Raw genomic sequence first — 23,841 nt, forward strand, 5'->3', positions numbered from 1 at the left:
GCTCCAGGGTGAGTAAACTAGGAAACAAATGAGGAAAGAAATCTCTCTCTTCATCCTGCCTAGGATCCCTTTGTGACCTTTGTCCTACCCCAACTTGTTGGTTTTGTGGTTTTGTCTTTCTGTGTGTGTATAAAGCCTCTGAAAATAATTTTCATTTGGGTTTTCAATTTTCATGCCACGATGCTTCATTTACTTTTATTTACTTGGTTTTAGGTTTGTCAGGTAGGCCCCTGACAGTCTCTGAACACATTTACATAATTTAAATACAAAATGCAAACATGCTGACTAATGTCTGCCTTAAATAGACTCTCTTAGGATAAGCTAGTTATGTTCCCTATCACCAGCCCCTCAGGCAAAAAGCTGAGAACATAGATGAGCTTCATGCGGTGCCCTGCAAGTTGATGTATTAAAAGCTGGTTTGGGCCAAGTGGGGGAAGTAAACTCCAAAGTTCAGGGCCCTCCATTGATGATGCCTAGGCTTAAATGCTAGTTTGAGAAAAGCGGGGTATTCTGGGAGAAGTCCTAGAATTGTTAAAGCTGTTCATAGTATTTGAGGTACTCTCAATACTATGAGAGTCCATGTACCCTGCAAGAACATGTAACAAATATATGACAAAACTTCTAAAGGCTAAAACTATTTCCAGGCAAATTTTATTGAGCTCAGGAGGCTTTGAATTCTACTTCTGTGACTGAGAAGGTAGGAAAATGCTCTGCCTTTAATCAAAGTGAATGATCCCTCCACAGCTCCTCTTTCTGTGCTGGTAAAATAACATTTATTGTCTTTCTCTTACTTCACTTCTCCATGGTGGGGTTTACATACAGCTTTTCCTTCAGCCTTATGTATCATGGGATTCATCTCACTTAACTTCTGTCTTTTAGATGGTTAGTTTACTCTGAAAGAGTTGTCAGGCTCACTCAGTTATCCATGAAGCAAACATCTCTAGAAGGGTGTTCACAGCACTCCCCTGGAATGACTTTACAAGGTGAGATGAGTTGAATTTTTCTCCATTGACCAGAGGGCAAGACTTGATGGCAAGTTCAGGTCAGATGTGAGCTCTTAGAAGGTTGCAGTTCAGTAGGATGACTCACACAGAATTTCTGGATAAATAAGGAAGGAACTTATTCTGGAAGGTCACGAAGAGCCCGGCTCTGAAGACAGGGCTTAGGCACTTTGCAAACATCTTTTAAGGAAGTCTCTCTGTCTGATTTATCTAAAAAGCCTAGAGAAAGGAAGAATTGGAACATTTATTATCCTCAAGAAATTATGACACAGATGTTTAAAACTAGACAGCCTGTCCTGGCAGAAATGGACATTCCGATGTCAAAGATAACATCAGGAAAACTTTCACTTCAGCGTGGTTTCCTTCTTCGTGTATAAATAACTCTTGCGCCCCCCTTGGAGAAAGGTAGCACTAAACATATTTAGACACATTTTGTGATGAATTGCATCTTAACTGGCTTGTCCACTGATCCTTTTTAAGGAACCTTTTAGGCAGGAAATAAATAAAAACAAGACCATATGATTTAGCCAGCAAGAAGACTATAAGAATAGTTAGACAATAAGAATAGTAAGTTCTAGTGGCCACTGATGATTAAAAAGTGTCTGGTTTCATGTTTGTTTTTTTTTCCTGGTGGGTTGTTTTGGGTTGTTTTTTTTTTTGTTTGTTTTCCATTAGATCCTGACTTTTAATCATTACCTTGCATCTGCAATGCTATAATTTGTTTCTTGATCTGTTCTTCATCTCTCAGATTTCTGTTACTGATTAAACAAAGCTATCAGTTGTTTCTATGTTATAACCATAGTTAGGTAAAAGTGTTTCTTGATTGATTACCATCATCACTTCAGCACTGCTTGAAACATTATAGGAGTATTTATTCCAGCTTTGGTTTCCTTTGAATGCTATGTTCAGAATCCAGTGTACCCATATTAGCACAGGAAAAAATAAAAATACACCTCAGTATCCTCATTGTTTGGTCTTTGACAGGTATGAACCAAATTCCCCTGGAGTTAGCCTGCAGGGTTCCACAAAAACAGAGTTTCACACAGACTCTTAAAATAAGGGAACAACTTTATGGAGGCTGGCAACTTTCGACCTGTCTCGTTAAAGAAATCAGACCTTCCTTCCTGATGATTTTATAATTCCACATGAGGGATTTCTGTTGTAATAATAAAAAATAAGAAAATATTCCCCATTGCCTTTTTGATTAAAGACCATTGTGTGGCAAATTAGGAAAAGCAGATGAGTTATGGTTCTGTTCATGGCTCTGACACACTCCATGAAATAACCGCAAATGCTTAATTTGTCTCTGTACACCTCATTTTACGCACTGCAGTAAGATACTTGTCTGTCTCCTGGAACTCTCAATTCCTTGATTGTTTTGAAATATTTTGAAAACTTTGGACTCAATTTTTTGTTGCTACAGTGTCTTAATTTTATTCATCTTCCTGGGGGTATCTTCTCTTTTCATATTCTGTGATCCTCTGAAAGAATTTGGGAGTGGGTGTATCTATCTTTAATCCCTGTCCTCTTCTCAATCTACTTATTAATTCTTATTTAGAAGGAAATATGAATCTGTCCAGCAGGGCATAATGACTGCTTTCCAAGATAACTGATGCATACAGACAGATTCCTATACTGAGAATGAGGAAAATAGCAGCAGGTTAGTGCGTCTCTTCCTATCTCTATCACTATTCTATGACTCCTGGAGAGAAACTGTATCTCAGCTGGAGTCATGGCTACCACTATTAATAATCCAATAGCAAAGAAATTGCAGCTTCACAGCCTTCAATGCAAAATTGCTATACCTGCTCAGAGCTCTCGGCACGTTTACAGGCAGCTAAACCATACCAGTGTCCATACACCTGCTGGTCACTTCCCTGTGACACTCAGATAATCAACTTGAAACTAGTTTATTTATGTTTCCATACACCCTTCACCAATAACGTCCTCTCAGTTGCTATAGGGATATTCACATTTACAGAAATGCTGGTTGAAAGAGATTTCTCTTGAGGTCATCTAGGCCAACCTCTCATCTGGAGTAGGACTTCAGATGGGAGTGTTGCCAGCACTAGATCAGGTGAGCTACGGTTTTCTCAAGCTAAACCTGGAAAAGTTCCAAGAAGCAAGATTTCACAGCTGTCTTAATACCCATTTTGGTGTCACATTGTCCTGATGAATATAATGTTCAATCTGAATCGCCCAAGCTGTTATTTGAGGCTTTTGGCTTTTGTTACACTGTCTGCTAGTACTAAAGAAAAGTTGGATACTGCAAAGACAAGTTTGGTCCTGTTTCCCTTAAACAAGTCCAGACTCCTCCCTCCTCTTTAGGAACATAAGCAGGGTGCAAGTGCAATTGGTAGACCTTGGTGCTTCTTCCTTCATGGGTTATACTTGGTATCTAGCCTCAGTGAAGTGCATAAACAATCTAAAGCATTTAAAATCTCTGAAAGCAGTTTAATTCTTAAATGTGTCTCTGGGTAACAAAGATAGAAAAACTCTAGAAAACAAGTATCCTGGAGTCCTGTGTTGTCAATTCATTCAAATTCACGTAAGTCAAAAGAGAAAAGTAAAACGTTAAGCCGCAGCTGGAAGTCTGTAAAGCAAATAAAGGCATAAATCTGAAATAATGTTATTCTCTCAACACTGGAATAAATTGCCACACAAAATGATAAATTCTTCACTTTCTTCGATTCCTGAGGTTAAAATCATCAGCCTTTCCTGGAAAAACACTTTGCACACAAGCTAGCAGATTTAAGACTAGAATTGCTAAATAAACTTCTAATTTAGAAAGTTCCAGGCACACATATCTCAAAGGTAATCTGTCCTGCCCATGATAACTCTTTTTCTTAACAATTACTTTTGAAAGTGACTACCTTTCTTTACTGACTGTAAATGGAACCCAGAAGAATAGATTTGCTTGGGTACCTCAGCATACATGGTTAATGTATATATAAAACTCGCTGTGTTGATTTTTTCCTGTATTGTTTTCCCTTGAAATAATAGTAAAGTTAAAAAAAAAACCTGAAACACAGAAGCATGAAGTGATTTATCAAAAGTCACAGGACAAACAAATGGCAACAAAAGACCCCAGATCAATTTAATCAATTTTGAAAATAGCTAGAGCTACTATAATTTTTTTTATAGAACTATTTTGAAAATAGCTAGTGCAGATAAGCCTCCAGATAGAATTAACCATCTTACTAGGGAGTTGGTACTACATTGTAGCTCTACCTGCTTGTCAATGACCCTATTTAAAAAAAAACAAAAAAAAACCAAAAAAAAACAAGCAACAAGAAACCCAAACAAACAACAAAAAACCCCAACACATAAACACTCCAAAAATTAAAACAAGCAAATAAAAGAAAAAGATCTATTATTGATTTATTAAATTAGGCCAGTGTGTTCTATCAATAGAGATTCGAGAGCTCAACCTAAAGACATAAATTAGTTCACTAATTGTATAAGTACTTGTTACTACACCACAACAGAAGAAACTCCTCAGAGGTGGACCCACAGTAGCAAAGGCATGTATTCAATAGGAAGCATAAGGATCTTTTTGATTTTGCAACCAGCTTTTATAATTGCTGATAGTAAAAGGTATCTTAAAAGAGTGAGTAGAAAAAATAACTTCTGTTCACACATGTGATTTCCAGGGGAGCTTATTTATTTCTTTTAATCAGAAGGGTGTTAATTTAAGTCTAAGAATGAATGCAGCTATATACTAGTATAGAGACACTGCATATGAGTATTCCCCTTTTGGGAGTAAACCATATTGGATAAATAGTTCTATTACTGTGCTCTGGCTGGGGAGGTTGCCCTGATGCAATTACACTGGTATAATTGGTATTGCTTTGGTGTAAGGCAAGGCTTCGTTGTGGATAATTTGTTGACAAAATGATTAATCATTTACCACTTGACGGTTAATCTGGAAGTCTATTAATTCACTTCTTACTCCTCCCCAGCCTCTATCCCCAAACGCATATATATACCCCAGTCTGTACCAATAATCTGGACTGGTGGGCCACTTTCAGAGTCACTACGGGGAATTGAAGTCTATGTTGTTTTTAAACTCACTTGCCTAGTACTGGAGAGACCAAAGCTGCATTTTTTATTTTTCATTTTGGCCTGCTTTTCCATCTTAACATACAGCTTTCAAGTCCGATATGTTCGGCACAAAACCTGGCCTCCTGACCTCACCTTTCAAGTTGATGTATGAGGCAATATACTTCCAATTCGGTGTAAGTTGCAAACCCTATGTAAATGTAATTATTCTCAGTATGTGGATAGAAGTTAGTAGCATTTCCCTTTATGTTTAAATGGCTTTGTAACAACTTAGAGATTAAGTGGGGAATATAAAGGGGGAGACCAAAAACCAAAACTTTAAAAGGTGTTAAATTTCTCATGTGCCATAAAAGAAAAGATATCTAATAAGCCACTAGTACTTCTTGGGTGGTTTTTCAGTTTCGTTTTACATTTTTGAGATTAAAAGATACATGCAAAAATATGTACAAAGTACATTTTAGAAACTTTGGAAGAGGTCAAGGAGAAAATAGCTGGATTTCAAAAGCTGAACTTTTCAAGGATTTTCTCTGATTTCTCTAAAACAAGATAGCCTCCTCCTCCTCTTAATAGTTCTTCAATGCCTTTTTGGTAGCCAAAATCTTTGTTCTTTTTTTTTTTTTTTTTTAATGCAGCTTTGTAAAAGAAGAACTAAAAATTAATTATGGCTATGGAACTTTTGCACAGAAGAGTTATAAAAGCACAGACGTAAAGAAGGGGAAAAGATGAGGACCCATTTATCTCATATTGACAGGACTAGCTTCAAAAGATGACCTTGAATCATAATCATCCTAATGAGCTGAAAATATTTCACTTTAACAAGTGAAACTATAATCAAATCAGTTTCTGAAAGCTCTACTAATGAGCATTTCCTTTGATGAAAACATGGTTCACTGTCTTAGTCTGCAGGAGGTGCACTACAGTAAGAGGCCAGCTCATGACAACTCATTAGCTGACCTGGGGAGAGACTAATTTGAATGCTTTTGATAAAAATTTAAAGGCTTTTTACTTAAATTACAATTTATGCACTTTTATAAATAGTCTAATTTTTGTAAGTTGGGGGAGACTGGTGAGAAAGACTTCAAAGTCATGGAACAAAGTTTGTTTACAACATGTATTCTGTAGGATCTACAGAACTTTCAGGGGAGAATATTTTTAGCTAGTATTCTTTTTTTCTTCTTGCATAAAAAAAAACAAATGTTCTGAATTCAATCAATTCTTACATCTGTTTATGTATAGAAGAGGTCTGCCCTCCCCAGCTCACTTCTTTCCTGACTGATGAAAGCACTTTACACTTTATAGCATTTAGCATTGGCAATATTTAAAGTCACTATTATTTACTGTGAGCTACTATATCAATTATCTCAAGAAAATCAGGCTTGTCTCATTAGCAATCTCAGTAATTCATTCAATTTCTTTAAACTAGCAGCAGAACCTACCAAAAACGATTACACAAATCTAATTTACTACCATACAGCCCCCCTCCAGGGGTTATTCATTAGGATTATTCATCATTTTAACTCCTACTCTGCTCAACCCAGAGAAAGAGTATTCTGTTTTTTTCCCCAGCACAGCAGACTTGCTGTCAAAGAAACAATTCACACTGAAGTGTTCTTCATCTGTTTCAAGTTTCACTCCCAGTCAGATCTTGATTTCCAGAGTTTTCTTTTCCTTCTCTAGCATTGCCTTTGCTCTAGACTTTTAAGGCTCTTCTACTTTTGTGTGTTCTATGTGTCAATGTGCTCACCTCAGCCTCTGTGTGCTGCAAAAAGTACACTGAGATGCACTTTGCGTGCAGCTTGTCACTATTTAATATATTATCCTTACTCTAACTGAAAAAGAGAACATGATACTTCCAGTTTATGTTCCGCTCAGTAGGTGACTTTTCTGTAGTACATGCCACAGAGTTTTATATGTTGAGTATGGAGATCTAGCGTAACTCATTGCTGGCTGCCTGGTATAAACATTGTAGAGCTCAAAGTATTTGAGATTAGCTTGTTACATGTAGGTGTGGAACCATCTGCAAAAGGCATTGAAAATGCACTTCACTAGCAAGTTGCAGCAGGAAGTCATGGTCAGACATACCCAGTCTGTTGTCAGCAGGCCTGGTGCCGTATAGTTAGACCCATGGTGAAAAACCCCAAAATTCTGACATTGACAGCAGTCCTGGAGCCAGGAACTGATCTGCATTATTTTCCTGATGCTTCCATTGTCATTGCTTGTGACTGACAGGATAAATGAGAAAATCGTTTAGGCTCCCAAACCCTGAACCAGTCACCCCAAGACCCTGAGGTCCTTCTTGGCTCCTCTCAGGCTTCTTGTCAATTAGACTTCTTCATTGCCCACCTGAAAGATCAGTAAAGGAAAGTAATCATTAGGCCATACCAGAAGAAAGAGTTTTCTGGTGACGTCCCTTATTCTGCCTCCAGAGAGGCAGCAGACTTCCTTGTGAGTCAGATCTGGCTGACATATTGGGTCCTCTGTTTCAGTGTGGAGTCACCAATCAAAACTACTCTTCCTATTTTCTTAGTACAGGTGGTCATTATACAGGGGTTGAATGACTCACCTATTGTGATTTTTCCAGTCTAGTTTATCATTTTCTTCATTTTCCTGTTCCTCAAGTATCTGTTGTAGAGGGGTACCTACGAAGGTGACATAGGCTAGGAGGCAATACGCCATCCACCCAGAGGAGTAACCTTCTTCTAACCTCCACTGCTTTTTAGATCCCCTCCGTCTGTCTGGTGGCAAGAGGGTAGGGGATCGTTAATTTCTTGAGTCTTGTGTGGCTAGCTTGTTTCTCTTGGGGATGGTAGAGTATGGCTCCAGCAATAAGTCTCCTCCTCAGACTCCATTATGACTCCTTAGCCTCTCTACTTCCTCCTGTAGCTCTGCCACCATGCAGTAATCCACTTGACTTCAAAATTTTTACTTTTGAAGCTGCTTTCATAAAAGATGTTTATTGATGGGAGTTCCATGGTTTTGTTCTGTCACAAATCAAAGGTGGGAATATAGCTTTAGATGGGTTTTACTTAAGTTTTTGTGCAGATCAACACAATTGAATTACTGCGAGTCAGGAGAGTTTATCACTTAAAAATTAAGCCAGCAGTCAGAAGCTTTAATCACTTTTTTTAATCTTTTGGTCTCTGCTAATCTTTGTGACAATATTTCCATCAAGGGGAAAAGAAAAATAAGTAAGAACTTTCTTTGCTCCCCTGTAGGACTATCCACTTTTTTAAGTCCTTGCAAATGTAAAATAGAAACAGTGGTGGTTTGACAGAAGTGGGAAACAAGGGAAGGAAAAAAATTGCATAGAAGTCTTAGTAGTTCAGGTGGTGAAGGCAAAGTGATAGAGGTTCAAACTGCAGCAAGTAGGGAGTGGCATGAGTTCCTCTCTGGAGAAGGGGGAAAGTGGACTTGCTAAAGGCTCTGACTGATGATCCCTGTCAAATTTAGTTGCTGTGACTGAGGAATTTGCCAGCTTAGCTGTCAGCCATAGTCATGGGCTGCAGCTTTCTGTTCTTTTACCAGAGGCAGAGGAATTGATATATGCTCCCAGAATATTAATTTAAAGTACTTTGGTTTCAGTTTAGGCCTTGCTAAATCTGACAGGGATTGTTAAATTGAGCTTTCTTACAATCCTCTTGGAGCTCTTGTAACTCTTGCACCATCATATCTTATGGTGTGATGATTATACTAGGTTTTCAGCAAAAGCATATTTTGAGGTAGGATACTCCTAGTTGTAAGGAAGAATCACCCACATTTCTGACTGACAAGATCTCTTTAACCTTCCTTTTCCCTTTTAATAAATTAATGAAAAATGTACACTTCCTTGTTTCCTGGGGATTGCGGATTCATAGAATCATAGTATAGTTAGGGTTGGAAAGGCTCTTAAGATCATCTAGTTCTAAATCCCCTGCCATGGGTAGGGACACCTCACACTAGACCATGTCACCCAATGGTTTGTCCAACCTGTCCTTGAACACTGCCAGGGTGTCCTGGGTTTAGCAGTAGCAGTCATTTTTTCTCCTTCTTAATAGCAGGTGCAGTGCTGTGTTTTTGACTTTCAGCCTGGGAACAGCGCCGATAACAGTGATGTTTTTAGTTACTGCTCAAATGTTTAGTCTGACCAAGGTCTTTCTGAGCCTCATGCTCTGCCAGGGAGGAGGGGAAGCCAGGAGGAAGAAGAGACAGGACACCTGACCCAAGCTAGCCAAAGAGGTATTCCATACCACAGCACGTCATGCCCGGGATGTCACTGGGAGTTACCCAGAAGAGCACTCACTGCTCGGTCGGGCTCGGTCGGCGAGTGGTATCGTATTCTCTTCCCTTGTTATTTCCCTTATCATTATTATTATTGGTGGCAGCAGCAGTGGTTTGTGTTATACCTTAGTTACTAAACTGTTCTTATCTCAGCCTGTAGGAGTTAAATTCTTTTGATTTTCCTCCCCATCCATGGGGGGGGTGGGGGAAGGCAAGAAGGGGGGGGGGGGTGAAAGAGAGACTGCGTGGCTGACTGGGTTTAAACCACAACAGTACTTTTTGGTGCCCAACGTGGGGCACAAGGGGTTGAGATAACGACAGATCTGACCAGAGTGTGTCTAATCCTATTTGTGATAAGCATTCATTGTTTTGGATTAATAGTCACTCGTCACAATGCTGATTTATTGGCTCTCAAAGTTGTTTCCCTTGATCTCACAGTTTCAGCATATCATACCTTACTGTCGTGGTTTAAACCCAGTCAGGTAACTTGTTCACTCACTCACAGTGAGTGGTGCCGAGCTGACAGCAATGGAGGTCCGTGTCCCTCCCCCACCGGGGCTCTCCCCTTCCCCGCTCCCGGAGTAACGGGGAGGAGGATCGAAAGAGTGCAACTCCTACGGGTTGAGACAAGAACAGTCCAGCAACCAATGTACAACACAAATCACCACCGCTACTATCAACTACAACAATGATAAGGGAAAATAACAAGGGAAGAGAATACGATACCACCGGCCAAGAAAACGAGTCCCACCCGGAAGCCCATGTCCTTCCGGGTAACTCCCAGTTACCCCCCACCCCGGGCATGACGTGCTGTGGTATGGAATACCTCCCCGGCTAGCCCGGGTCAGGCGCCCCATCTCTGCTTCCTCACAGCTTCCCCTCCTCCCTGGCAGAGCATGAGCCTCACAAAGTCCTTGGTCAGGATAAACATCACTTAGCAACAACTGAAAACATCGGCTTCACCAACACTGTTCTCAGGCTGGAAGTCAAAACACAGCACTGCACCAGCTACCACAAAGGAAAAAACATGACTGCTACTGCTGAACCCAGGACACTTACTTACAGACAGTATTTGCTGTGTTAGTGTTTATCAAGTGTGGGGCTTGGGCTAAGGTTCTTGTCTCATTGTACTTTATGATAATGACTTGTAATACAATAGAATCATTGATCATGAAACTGATCTGGCTTATGTTCCCAGTGTGGTCACCACCTTTATACTTTGGGAGGTATATAATAGAAGTGCTTAGCAATTACACATCTTTTTTCTCCTTCTCGGATGGTCAACCTGTGAAGGAGACATTATCTTACCATCCCAGCCCCCCCCCCCCCCCGACCGTTTACAGCATCATTTGAGAGTTTTTAAGTTTTTGAATGGCCTTTAAATACTGTTGAGACCTGTTTGCTGATTGTGATGGGGATCACCATGTTGGCATGCATAGAGTGTGTTTTGCCCATGACCGTTTCGTCTGATTTCAAGAGTTAAGCAGAGTCAGGTTTGGGTCTTGTCTGGGGTTAAACGACGATATAGGAGGAGCAAGAGATTTTCCCTGAGGCTGGACATCCATGAGTGGCAGGGTGTGTGGGATAGTATGGGCAAGTATCTAGGTCAGTGGGCCCCTCCAGTACTTTGGAATTTCACCACGGAACAAGTGCAAAATCCAGAAGAATTAGTAAAACACTTAAATGAGGTGTGTGGTCATTCTGGCCATACCAGAGACGGACAAATCATGGCAACGTGCTGGGCCTATGCTTACAAAGCCTTGTTCAACACTATCCAGCACCTTCAAAAGGAAAAAAAATGTCCCTGGATCTGATGCCAAAGCAGCAGACGGCGCAGCTACTCCAGCTCCAAGCACAGCAGCTACACCACCCACCAAAAAAGAACTTCTTATATTTAACCCGAACTTTCCCTGTTTAAGTCTAAACCCATTGCCACTTGTGCTATTGCTATTCAACATTGGCAAAATCCTTGCATCCCCAATGAATGTGCTACTGAAGAAACACTGATATATCTTGTGGGAGAAATCAAAGGCTCCAAAGTTAAGCAGGAAACCACCAACTCCTTTATATATTATTTCTTATTTCAGGGGTTAATTCTGGTAGCATCAAAAAAGTGCTTTTTCATTTGAGAATCATGAGAGCATGAAGTAAAATAACACAACATAAAGAATAAAAAGAAACTTGGTTTAAACATGTTTCTAATATTTTCTTTTTTCATTTTACAGAAGTCTTAGTGGAAAAAAAAATCAAATGATAGTAAATAGTTCAGGAAAACACAGTTAATTAGGAAACCTTTGTGACTGGCACAGCATCGAGCTCTTCCAATTAAGAGAAGAAACTGTTCATAAAGCTAAGCCACAGAAAAAATGTAGAGTGGTAGAAATATTTAAAGTTCCAATTTGTGGATGTTTTGGTAAGGAATAAAGAAAAGTTGGATGTTTTGTTTAAAAAAAAAAAAAATTTGTTCTTTGTACATTTTTCCTTAGTCTTTCTTACTGTTTTGGCTGTGCAAAGCCCGGAATACACCATTGTGAAGGATCAAGAAAAAAAAAGAAAAAAAGAATATACCTGAAGCTTCAGAAACACTGAGCAAAAAGTCAGTGAGTGCTCAGATGGATGTAGAGTGAGCATTTGTGTAAACTTTCATAAATCCTGATGTTCTCACAAATTTTATACAGCACAATATTCTTCTAAACGTTTTTAAGAGACATCAAGATTCACCATCTACTTTAAAAGAGAAATCTTCGAAGGAAGAATCAGAAAGAATTATGCATGACTTGCACAGCTAATCATACAACTTGAATAACAAACATCAAATAGCTGCAGCAAACAGCTCATAAGCAACCAAATGTCTGAAAATTATTCATCAAAATAATTCTACTAACACTTAATAACCATACTGGGGAAAAAAAAATCACAAACAGCAAATAAAAATTTAGTGAGTGTGAGCATTAAAAAAAAAAAGCTACTGAAATGTAGTCAGACTAAAACATTTGACTTCAGGAACAGAAGACAGGTTTTGATACCACTTCAGTCCTAGGACTAACATACCCGTTTTAAAGCCAAGGCATAGTTTTGAGAATTAAATTCTGTCCAAGGCTTTGATTTTATGATTCTTAGACAATCTCTCTTTTGAAGATCCATCCAGCCAGGAAGTTCCCCCACCCTCCACCTACTGCATTTTCACAGGAGCATTTAGATGAAAAAGCAAAGATCATGATATTATAACTTGCTGCTTTCTGAAAGGTGTGGTCCCAATCCTGATACCCAATCCTTTTTCCTTCTAGATTCATGGTCTTTCATGTCCTTTTCCTTCCACTGGTCTTGTTAGAGAGGGTGAAGTTTTTTTTACAATAAAATAATCATATAAAATAGTAAAATGATTATATTTGAGAAATTTATAGATCAATAGTGAGGCTTTGTATATTAGAAGACGTTTTAACTTTGCCGTTTTGTATCATAGTTGCTCTGTAACTACATGATACAATGGTAGTCTTGGTAGCAAGAGCTAACATGACTGCATATGATGAGGGGAGTATAGGTGTATGTATTGTAAAACTCTACCCAAGCAGAACCTAAGTTTAAGATAGCCAAAAACAGCATACCAGAAGCATCCTGGTGAAGAGGAAGACTCCTTACTTCATCTGAGGAAGACTCCTTACTTCATCAGGGTGACCACCAGAGGGGGCGGCGCAAGCGCAGAAGAGGCTGATGTCGTAATAGATTGATGTAGCAATCCTTGATGCATATATATTAGTCAATGATGTAATCTGTGTTGAATATGTATTAGTTACGAAATTTTTAGTGTATAAATTGCAAACGCGATGTGATGGGAATTGGAACCAGATTTGGGTGCGTACCCCTGGTTCCCGGCGCCTCAATAAAGCACCTCATATAACCATTCCGGTGGTTATGTGTCAGTTCTTACGCTAACAGTCTCAGTCCTCACTCAAAGTAGTTCCTTCTTAAGCCAGAAAAAATATAGCCCCAGAAGTATGGATAGTTCTTTCTCTTTGAAGTGAATATTAGTGACAGTATATCTGAAGAGAAGGCAGGCTGTAGTACAGAGGTGGAAATGAGTGGCCATAGGGAGGGGGAAAAGGGAATTTATTACATTTTCACTGCTGCGAGTGTTTTTCTGTCATGAAGCTATAATATAACATGGGTATAGATGGGTATAGAAAACAGTGACCATTTCTTCCATAGTGTGATATTTAAAAAATGAGAGATTTGAATTAATTCTGTCTTCACTTATGGTACTCAATAGCCAGGATTATGTTAGTAAGGCATTCTGAAATAAAAATTTTTAAAAAAAATGGGACATATAATGCAAATTATGCAGAAGAATTTTTTCTGAATAACTGGAATTCTCCATTTGATAATATCAATATTAAAGCAAAATGTCTGCATGTATGTACGTGTGCACAATGCTAAAATGTAGGCATTAAAATCTATCTGTTTATCTTCTAGGATGCAAAAGGAGCCATCCCTAGAAAGTACATATATATATATTTATATGCTTATAAATAAGCATATAAATTATGAGTTAAGAGATTAACTGAAGAGATAATTTTAATGCTGAATAATTTTAATGATGAATAATTACAATGAGAAATTACAAATGTTTTTTAAAGGCCATTTTCTACTGAAAGGTGCTGAAAAAAATACTTTGATATAGTCCGATACAGTGTTTTCATTTGTCAAGATCGTACGTTACAGAAGGAAAAGTGAATCAGCTGATAAGGGTGATATGCTTTTGATATTTATTCTGGCCTTACTCAGATTTCCAATGTCTTACTTTTGCACAATTATTTCCAGATGAACATTCTCTTTACTGCTTATTTGCATCACTAATGCATCTCTTCTGCTCCATTGCTCGTGTGTTAGACAGCAGTTAGCTCGACTGGTGATCTGAGAAGCAGCACCCAGGCTTGTAGGGTCAGGGATCGAAGGCATTTGTTGCCATCTGAGAGTAATTGGAACCTGGTGGGACCTTGTCCTCCAAGTATCTCCTTTTAATGCACACTTCCCTGTTTGCAATTTAGCTTTCTGGCTTCTCCCCAGTCAGATGATCTCCTGCTTTCCTCTCCCTACACCTTACCTGGTTCAGGTGCCTCAAACCCTGAGAGAGAAGGAATTTCAGAGTTTTGCCTGAGGGTGCCAGGCAGGAAGCCACGTCAGACAGAGGATGCTGTCTGACCCAGCTCTAATGTTGTGGATTGCTGCCTACAGGATGCCTGTAGCATGTCTACAGGTGTCCACATGGTTCTACTAACTCTCTGAGCCTGAAATACAGTTTAGACCTAGTTAGTGGGAGCAGCGCAAGAAGGGGACTCTCATTCAAAGAGCTACTCTAGGGAGAGAACACATCATTTTGAAACTCTGAAGAGGCTTTGTTTGGCTCCCTGCTTGTCCATCTGTCCTCATGACATTGACAGTTAACAGACCTGTTTCCCCAAATATATTTCATACTTAAAAAGAAGAAAGGAAAAAAAAAAAGAAAAATTCAACTTCTTTTTTTAATAATTTTCCCTGATAATTCTCTTCTCCTTGAAGAAAAAGCTTGTTTTCTAAGCAAAAATTCAGTGTAAGCTTTGAAATTGTCACCTAAACATATTCCTGACAACAGTGCATTGACTTTTCCCCAACATTATCATAGAATCATAGAATCATGGAATAGTTAGGGTTAGAGTCAGGGATGGAGCAGTCTTCAAGACCGGGTTGGACGAGGCCTCGGGTGACATTGTTTAGTGTGAGGTGTCCCTGCCAATGGCAGGGCGGTTGGAACTTGAAGATCTTAAGGTCCTTTCCAACCCTAACTATTCTATGATTCTATGGAGCATTCATAACCTCCCTGGGCAACCCATTCCAGTGCCTCACCAGCCTAACAGGAAAGAATTTCCCCCTTATATCCAATCTAAACTTCCCCTGTTTAAGTTTTAACCCGTTACCCCTTGTCCTGTCACTACAATCCCTAATGAAAAGTCCCTCCCCAGTATCCCTGTAGTCCCCCTTCAGATACTGGAAGGCTGCTATGAGGTCTCCACGCAGCCTTCTCTTCTCCAGGCTGAACAGCCCCAACTTTCTCAGCCTATCTTCATACAGGAGGTGCTCCAGTCCCCTGATCATCCTCGTGGCCCTTCTCTGGACTTGTTCCAACAGTTCCATGTCCTTTTTATGTTGAGGACACCAGAACTGCACACATTTCTCCAGGTGAGGTCTCAGAATTATGGATTGCTGTTCCTTTTAAGGGGCCATATATACTTAAATTGCAAGGGGACAGGACTCAACCTAGTATATCTTAGTGCCCCAGATGCCCCTACCTAATATCACCTAGAAGATGAAGGAACTGAAAAAATAGATGATGGTTATAAAGCATTTATATGGAGCTTAAAATCTGTTTTAGCTTCTGTATTTACTACTTTGAATACTGTGTTCAGTTTTGGGCTCCTCACTAAAAGGACTCACTATTGAGTTGATGGAGCCAGTCCAGAGAAGGGCAATGAAGCTGGTGAAGGGTCAGGAGCACAAGTCTTGTGAGGAATGGCAGAAGGACCTGGGGTTGTTTAGTCTGGAGAGAGAAAGCTCAAGGGGGACCTAATTGCTCTCTACAACTGAAAGGAGGTTGGAGCAAGGAGGTGTCTGGCCTCTTCTCCCTAGTAACAAGTGGTAACAGCCTCAAACTGCACCATTGGTGGTTTAGACTGGATATTAGGACAAGTTTCTTCACCAAATGGCTAGTCAGGGATTGGAAGAGGCTGCCCAGTGCACTGGTGGAGTGTTAAATCCCTGGAAGTGTTAAAAAATCATGTAGATGAGGCTCTTAGTGACATGGTTTAGCATCAGACTTAGCAGTCCTGGGGTAACAGTTCGACTCATCAGATCTTAAAAGTCTTTTCCAATCTAGTTGATTCTATGATTCTATGATTCTGTTTCCTCATATTTAAGGACTTATTGATGGTCCATAGCCAGGCAGCACTAAAACTGATAGAAGTGTCTAGACTTTTGCTCACTGAAAAAAGTCCTCAAGGCCTTGCAAGTAACTAACTCTGTTAGGAAAAGAGTACAAAGGGTAATGTATTGTTCCTCTACCAAAATACTGTTCCTCTGCTCCACAAAACAGACCATGGATTCCTTTCCTAAATCCTCTTTTCTTATGGAAAGAAACTAGCCCATGACAGCAGCCACATCCCTTTCAGCACAGATAAACAGCAGTTTGCTGCTGACAGAAATTTTCACAATATTTTCTTACCATCTAAATGAATTCCCACTGCATGAATCTTTGTTTCTATTGCAACACTTGATATGCTTTAATCTCCAGCTGATGGCAATAAACAAATGAAGACACTTATGTCTTTGACAGGTATAGATAGGTTAGATTGCTGTACCAGCTAGTGGAGTTAGTGAGGTAGTAGAAAGAGGTGGTGAGAGATCATTCCAGTCATCCAGACTGCACAATTTTATTGCCGTCTTAAATAAAATTGAATGACAAAATTGTATCTAGCTTCAGTGAGCTTAATAGGTATTTACTGTCACTTTTTCTGACATGCATGTGAGCTGAAGACAAAGGGAATTCCTTGGCCTTCCTCAAAGTTTGAATTTTTCCATCTATATACAAGTCCAAATGTATATGTGTTCCCTTGCAAGAACTTCAGAAAATTCCATCTATTCATACCCTTAGAATGTAAATGATATTTTGGCTGTACTGCATATAAAACACTGACCTTCCCTCTCCTCACCCTTCACCACACCTGCCTGGACACTCTGGGCCTGTTTAGGTGCAGATTTACACCACAACTATACCATTTGTTTTACTCAAATTGTTTATGTTGTAAAACAGTATTTCTTCTCCGTAAGTCAAGTCAGTGGGAATTTCACTGATGTCCTAAGAGAAATGAGGCCAAATTCTAAATTTATTGTTAAATCAGTATCACATGCATCAGCTGTGGCTTTGTAAGTAAGTCAACACCGCTAGCACTTGGGATAAAGTACTGAAACTTGATCATTGGTACATGATCTGTGAGCACAGACCCTGGCACACTTTTGGCCTGGATGAAGCGGCGCCGCACTGGAAAATTCCCAAGAGTGCTGAGGTTCATAAAGGATGAAGGACTGTTTACAGTAAGTGGTTCACAGCTAGCAACTTTGTTTTATTTCAGTAGCAGGGACATGGCCAGACCATATCAGCCACTCTTATGACAAGAGAATGTTACTTTTGTAAGAATAGATGTAAATTTCTCAATACAGATGTAGCTATATTGACCAAAATTAAGAGTGACAACTATAAAGAGTACAATGAATGCACAGACAATGGAAACAAACTTTTTAACATAAAGTGGACAATTGAGGTGGTTTGAGATGTTAATATTCCTTTACTTTTTTCTCTCCTTTCTCTCATTCTCTTTTTCATAAATAATTAGTTAACCTATGGCAGGGGAAATAACCTAAAGTTCATTTTCTAAGCTTAAATAAAACATTAGCTGGTTTAGCACTTTCAGATTTCAAAAGCTTCTTTCAAGAGGTAAAAGAGAGTTCTTACATATTAAAGACTAAAGGCAGTGATAATTGCCACTGGGTTAATTGGGAATGAGAGAGCAAGCTTGGAACCCACTCACATTAGTTATAGATTAATGAAGCCAAGGAAAATAATAAGTTAGCATTGTAATTGATAAAGCTATATCAAAGGCTGTATGTTTTCCTTGTTTTTTTTTTCACCAATTATATATACCCAGAATTCTCTGCTTTTACTTTCTTAGTTGACCACCAAGCAATTAACAGTTGAAATCCTCATGCTCTGCAAATCCAGAATAACTTTACCTCTCTCTTCCACAAGGGCAGGATTTCACCATGTGAGCATTCATTGTTGCTGAGAAAGAGTATATAACACATCCTTAATCCTCTCAGATAAATCTGTATTTCTCTGCTATGCTAGAGGCAGTGCAATGCGTCTCATTTGGCTCTCAGGAACTATAATATGATTCTTTTAGTTACCATATAATTTCTAGGGTTTCTCAGGAGAAAAGGACAAAATAAAGTAGGGATTACTTTTTGCCCAAGATAAACATTTAAGTAGAAGAATATCTCTACCCATTAAAATTATAACATACGTTGATATACATTAGTTAATAACAGATATTTGCTATCTAAAAGTTCAATATCTTGTCAGAGATGAACATTATCAGGAAAGAATTTGTTTCAGTTTGATTGAGGTAATATGAACTGCCCATGTCATGGCTAAATATTTAGGTTGAATGCTAGGCTAGGTGTTTAACTTCCAAGGGGAAAGAATCCACACCATCCCACATATACATAAATTAGAACTTAGATACTGGAAAGTTAATAGTCATTGGATCTTGATAAACAGCTCGTAACTCATCTGGACAGGGTTATTTTCACATAAGACTACTCTGAGAGTCCAACAAACTGCTAGAGCTGAAGATCCTGGATGACTGAAAGACACAGATTGCAATCTCTTACATGATATCTGGGATTTATATTTGCAGAAGAGTTCTGCAAAGGCTCTGGCTACAAAGAAGAAATTTAGAATTTGCTGTTATAGATAGAGGAATACTGCTAGGCTGAAAGCCTATAAAGGTATTGTAGAGGAGGTACTCCTCTCTTAAATGCATCTACAGTGTAGACAGCTACATCTGAGCACATTACATTAGGAACCCTTGATAGACTGATAGACAGAAAGCAATCAAGCAGGATAACATCAGGGAAAACTCTTAGGGGTTGTTTATTCTAAGGGTTTTTTTCTCTTCTGCTCATAAGCACAATTTAGAGTAATTAGATCAGATGTAAATTTATAAGTTTACATTTAATTGGGTGAGACAAATGTTACTGTATATCCCATAAGGGTACAGCCCTAATGATAACCTCTCATCATATGTAAGTTTCTTTCGATGGAATTTCAGAACTGAAGACATTTACTGGAGGTTTTCATCCATCTCTCTTGTATTGAGCTCAGGTGAAATGCATCTCTCACTTTAATGATGCACTAGATTTCCCATCCATATACTCCACAGAAGTCAGTTCGTGTTCAAGGCATCTTCTTTCCTTTTCAGTGTACTGGACTGATTCAGTATAATATAGTAAAAGCAGTCATTTTTCTGGAAATCCCAGACAAAAACATTACAGTCTTATTTCAGACACAGTGACCAGAAACATGTTTGTCCCAGCAGCACAAACAAAACTCAGCTCCCTGCTTGGAAGCCTAACTAATCCTCTTTAGTAGGTATGGGAGGTCAGTCATCAGGAGCTGCATAGTGACTGCAGAAACTCTGGGTGAAAGCAGGATATAAAACTGAGAACATCTCTTAGCTATGGAGTCTGGATGAAGGGCAGGGTGCTTGATGAAACAGGAGACATTAAATAGAAGCTGCATTTCTCCTAAATCCTTCTGTGTGTTTCTGCTAGTAGATTAAGTTGCTGAAAAGGGGTCACATGTAAAAGTCTGTCCTATAGCCATTCAGGGACAGTTCAGGTAGAGTACATCTGTGTCTCCAAAGCTCATTGAAAGGTTTGATATTGGCATTTCACTGGTGTGGAGACCACTGAATATCATGTCTTCAGCAGTCTTCCTTTTCAGGTTCAAATATTATGCTCCTTGCAGTATATTGCAGTGAAGATAATGTATAGATTGAACTTTTTGTGGGGTATTACAGGTCTTGGTTATTACTTCTTGAATTACTATATAAAAGTATTGTCTATACTTCTCCAGTGTTTGTTGTAAGATGAGGTTCTAGCACTTGGGCTCACTCTAAGTTTTTCGTCTATAAGTTGTTCACAGGGCAGTCACTAATCACCAACGTAAGTCGGGATGGCAGAATCTGACCCTAAAACACCACAATGCAGTTCAACAGTTGACAGCATTTAAAGACTATTGAAATCCTATTAATGGGGCTTCTGTTTAATTGGCACTTTCAAAGAAAACTGTAGTCTTGGAAAAATTATTATCCATCAAAGACAACCTTATTGAGACATCACAATGAATATTAGTCTAGGGTAATATGTAAATCTGGATGTTATTTGCATGACAATGCAGTCTAACCCACCCCATGCTTCCAACTGACAGCCCAGTAGCAACACATAAACTATAAACAATTAAACGGGACAGAATGCCTCAGCAGGGGTCCCGCAACATGCAACCTCAAGAGGAACAAAACATCTCCTGCAGACACAAAGCTGTATCCGTTAGTTTAATAGGAGTGAAACCAATTCAGGAGCTTTCTGGTCAAAGATCTGACACAATTTCCAAGCTAGTCCCCAACATTGCTGTCATGATTTACTGTAACTTATGTTTTGGTAAGATCCAAAGAAGTTAAATCAAGCAAAATTGCAGAAATAGAAATCATTATGGGATCACTAAGTGCTCCTTTCCAAAGACTGGCCTTCTTTTTAGTAGGACCTAACATTGCATGCTTCAAAAGGTACTGTCTTCAAAACAGTTTTGATAGAGGTATTAGAATCAGGACAGTAGAAACACATAAGCCTTTAATCAATAGGTCACCCGTTAAAATTTGGCTTACAATGGCAGTGTTTGCAAGCGACTGACATCTGTGAGCAGCTTGTGTAAACTGTCAAGGCTTCATTGGTGTCAGAGAAACTAAGATAATTTACCCCAGTTTGATATCAGACGCCCTAAGTCTGTCCCTTAGTCACTGGGGGTGGAAAATTCTCTATGTGATTCGTAATTCATAAATGGATGCGTCCAAAAACTGCGACTGTATTTTGGCTCTACTGAATACTGATCTCACATGCCCTTCAAATCTAAAGAATGAAAGGGCTGATATACTCTCTTGCCCATTCTCTCATCTTCCAAATCCTTTCTCTAGCCTCACTTCTTCAAAGAGGCTTTAAACTCCTACAATGCAATGTAAATGAGGAGAAGAACGCTACTGAAGTTTCCAGCACCACAGAATATGAGCAGCATGGCTGGAGAAATAACTCCACTGCCTGAAATGTACCCACCACAAAAAGCAATGCACTCTGAAGTAGCACTGAGGTTAAATTTCATCTGAGTCATGCAAACAGTCTGGTGGATTCCTTGTGTCACTACAGGTAGTATGATCAGAGGAGTCAGGAACTGAAGGCAACTGGAGAATAGCTAGGTCCAGTATAGCACATAGACCTGCCTTGTTGGTACTGCATGTGCAACACGATCCATAACCATATTGATGTTTGCTATATATGGACTAGGGAAGAGTGCACACGTCAGGCATGAAAACCTAAAGATAAGCATTATCTATTGGGGAACAGCTGATTGGCTGTGAAGGGGTATCTCTGAGATCCTGCAACTTGACGGAGCTAGAGACAAGCATCTTCTTTTACAGTCCACAGTCTTCTCCAGAGAATTTCCTTTTTTCGGTGTTTGGAAAGACAGTGGTCGCTTTGCTTTTAGCATCTGTAGAGATGCTTTCACCGACCTCTGTATTGTAACCTGCTGTATGTACTCTTCCTTTCAAAGTAGGAAACTTGGCTTTTCTTTCTTTCTTGGCTTGATGTCAGTCATGCAGGTTATTAGTCTCCAGTGAGAGCTCACTGAGAGATCTTGGTGTTTCTGTCTTTACATCAAACATCATTGCAAAAGTCACCATCTGAAAGAAAAAAATGAGCTCAGGCAGCAGCTGCTTGAACCTACCAGATGCTGTGGCTTCTCCTCTGACTGAAGAGCAAATGAATTTGTGTCCTTGAGAAGGAAGATGGCCCTATTTCCCACATATATCTGTGTGCTATGGGATTATAATATGAAAGATGGACATTGTCACTCTTCTCAATACAAAGTGTCTGTATCTCTACTTAATGAAGTGTGTCTGTACTGGTAAACTGGTAATCTGAAAACATCTGCCAATTCAACCACCTGAGGGATGTTGCTGTGAGGGTGGTATCAAAACAATCACACAGGAACATCTCTGAGCATTCACAAAAGTGGAATTCAAGGAGCTTCAGAACTGTTTAAATTATCTTACAAATACCATAATAGAATAACCTCTTGCAAAACTTGTCAGTTATACGCTTGAACAGACAAATATAGGGTTTGGGTGTGAAGTTCTGTTTGATGTATCCAGAGTCTATATGTGAAGAACTTTAGCAAGTTTTAGAAAGACTTCTCTAGCTTAACATTGAGTAAAATGTGAATTACCTTCATAGCCACACTTTACCTCTGTAGACTTTCAGTCTGATATACAGTTTCACCACTTTCTGGACAAAATTTGATATTTTTATATTGTGTGAAAAATTCTGAGATTCTGAAATTTTTCTGGCTTTTAAATATTTTGTTTAGAGATCTGAGCTTTTCATGCTGTTGTTTTGGCATTTTTATTGCATTTTTTCTATGTACGTTTGCATGATACAATCTATAATACATTACAAAGTGGGAGTGAAGGATTCTGACCTTGGTTGTTTTTTGTTTGTTTGTTTTTTAAGGAAACCAAACATTTGAATACCTTCCCCTGAAAATTTTGACAAAATTGTCATGTTCTTGAAGAAAGTTTCATTTTGTCCAGTCAGCATTCTCCCATGTTCTTTTGGAACACTTTTTTACCAGTTCTAACTAAATTCACTTGAGAAAGGTAAAGGCAGCAATATGGCAAACAACACCTATGATATTTCAGAGAACAACTGCTTGACATTTATATTAGATTTCTGGCCGACTATTACAATATCTTTGATGAGTGAGATCTTGATTTAACTCCTCATGGAGGTATGAATGCACCTCCCAGAGCCTGTGAAGATGTGGTGCCAAGGAGAAAGAGCAGATGGTGTTTGCCTTGTCCTTGCCCCCTGTGTATTACCCAAAGGGATGACAGCTTTACGCTGCACCTTGGCTCCACAGAAACCTGATGAGGGAAGATCCCATGTGGTTGAACTGAATGAACCCATTTCCTGCTGCTCCTTTCGTAAAGGTGTAGAAAACTAGTATGGGAGATATCTCCAGAGGCTATGTAATCCATTCCTTCCCCCCACCCAGCATCAGCAGGTTCATGGTAGACGCAACATAATTTTGGGGGCTATATCAGCTGAGTGTTGTTTTATGTGCAGTGAGCTGGGGATTAAGGATTGTGAATCTTTGCCAGAAGGTGGGATGTTTATAGCTTTCTTTCCCAAATTAGAGATTAAGAATTCTGGTAGGCAATATTAGAGTTTGGGAGATGCTGGACCTTACAAAAGGCAAGAAATTGCAGAGTGACTGGGAAATAGTACCATGACTGTAGGAGAGGAGCTCCTCATGCCTTTGATCTAGGGAAGAGACGGGACCCATTGCTTCATGAAGATGCCTCTACTCATGGCTCTTAGAAATGCATCCAGATGTATGACTTTCAAAAGTTTCTACTTGCATGCTCTCTTTAGTGTGCAGAAAAGCATTTATTCTCAAAGGACAGGGAGGTGCCCAATACACTGTAGTCCCCAGATCAGTGCTGTAGCTGCAGGTAAGGCTCCTTCTCTATGCTTTGTTGGCTACCGACAGCCTTCCAGACACATGAATGTCTTCTAGGGAGCAATGACTGTAGTAGTAGCC

This window comes from Pezoporus occidentalis, unplaced genomic scaffold, assembly GCF_034315485.1.
Source record: "Pezoporus occidentalis ecotype Australia unplaced genomic scaffold, CSIRO_AGI_Poc_V1 ctg57, whole genome shotgun sequence".
Classification (NCBI taxonomy): domain Eukaryota; kingdom Metazoa; phylum Chordata; class Aves; order Psittaciformes; family Psittacidae; genus Pezoporus; species Pezoporus occidentalis.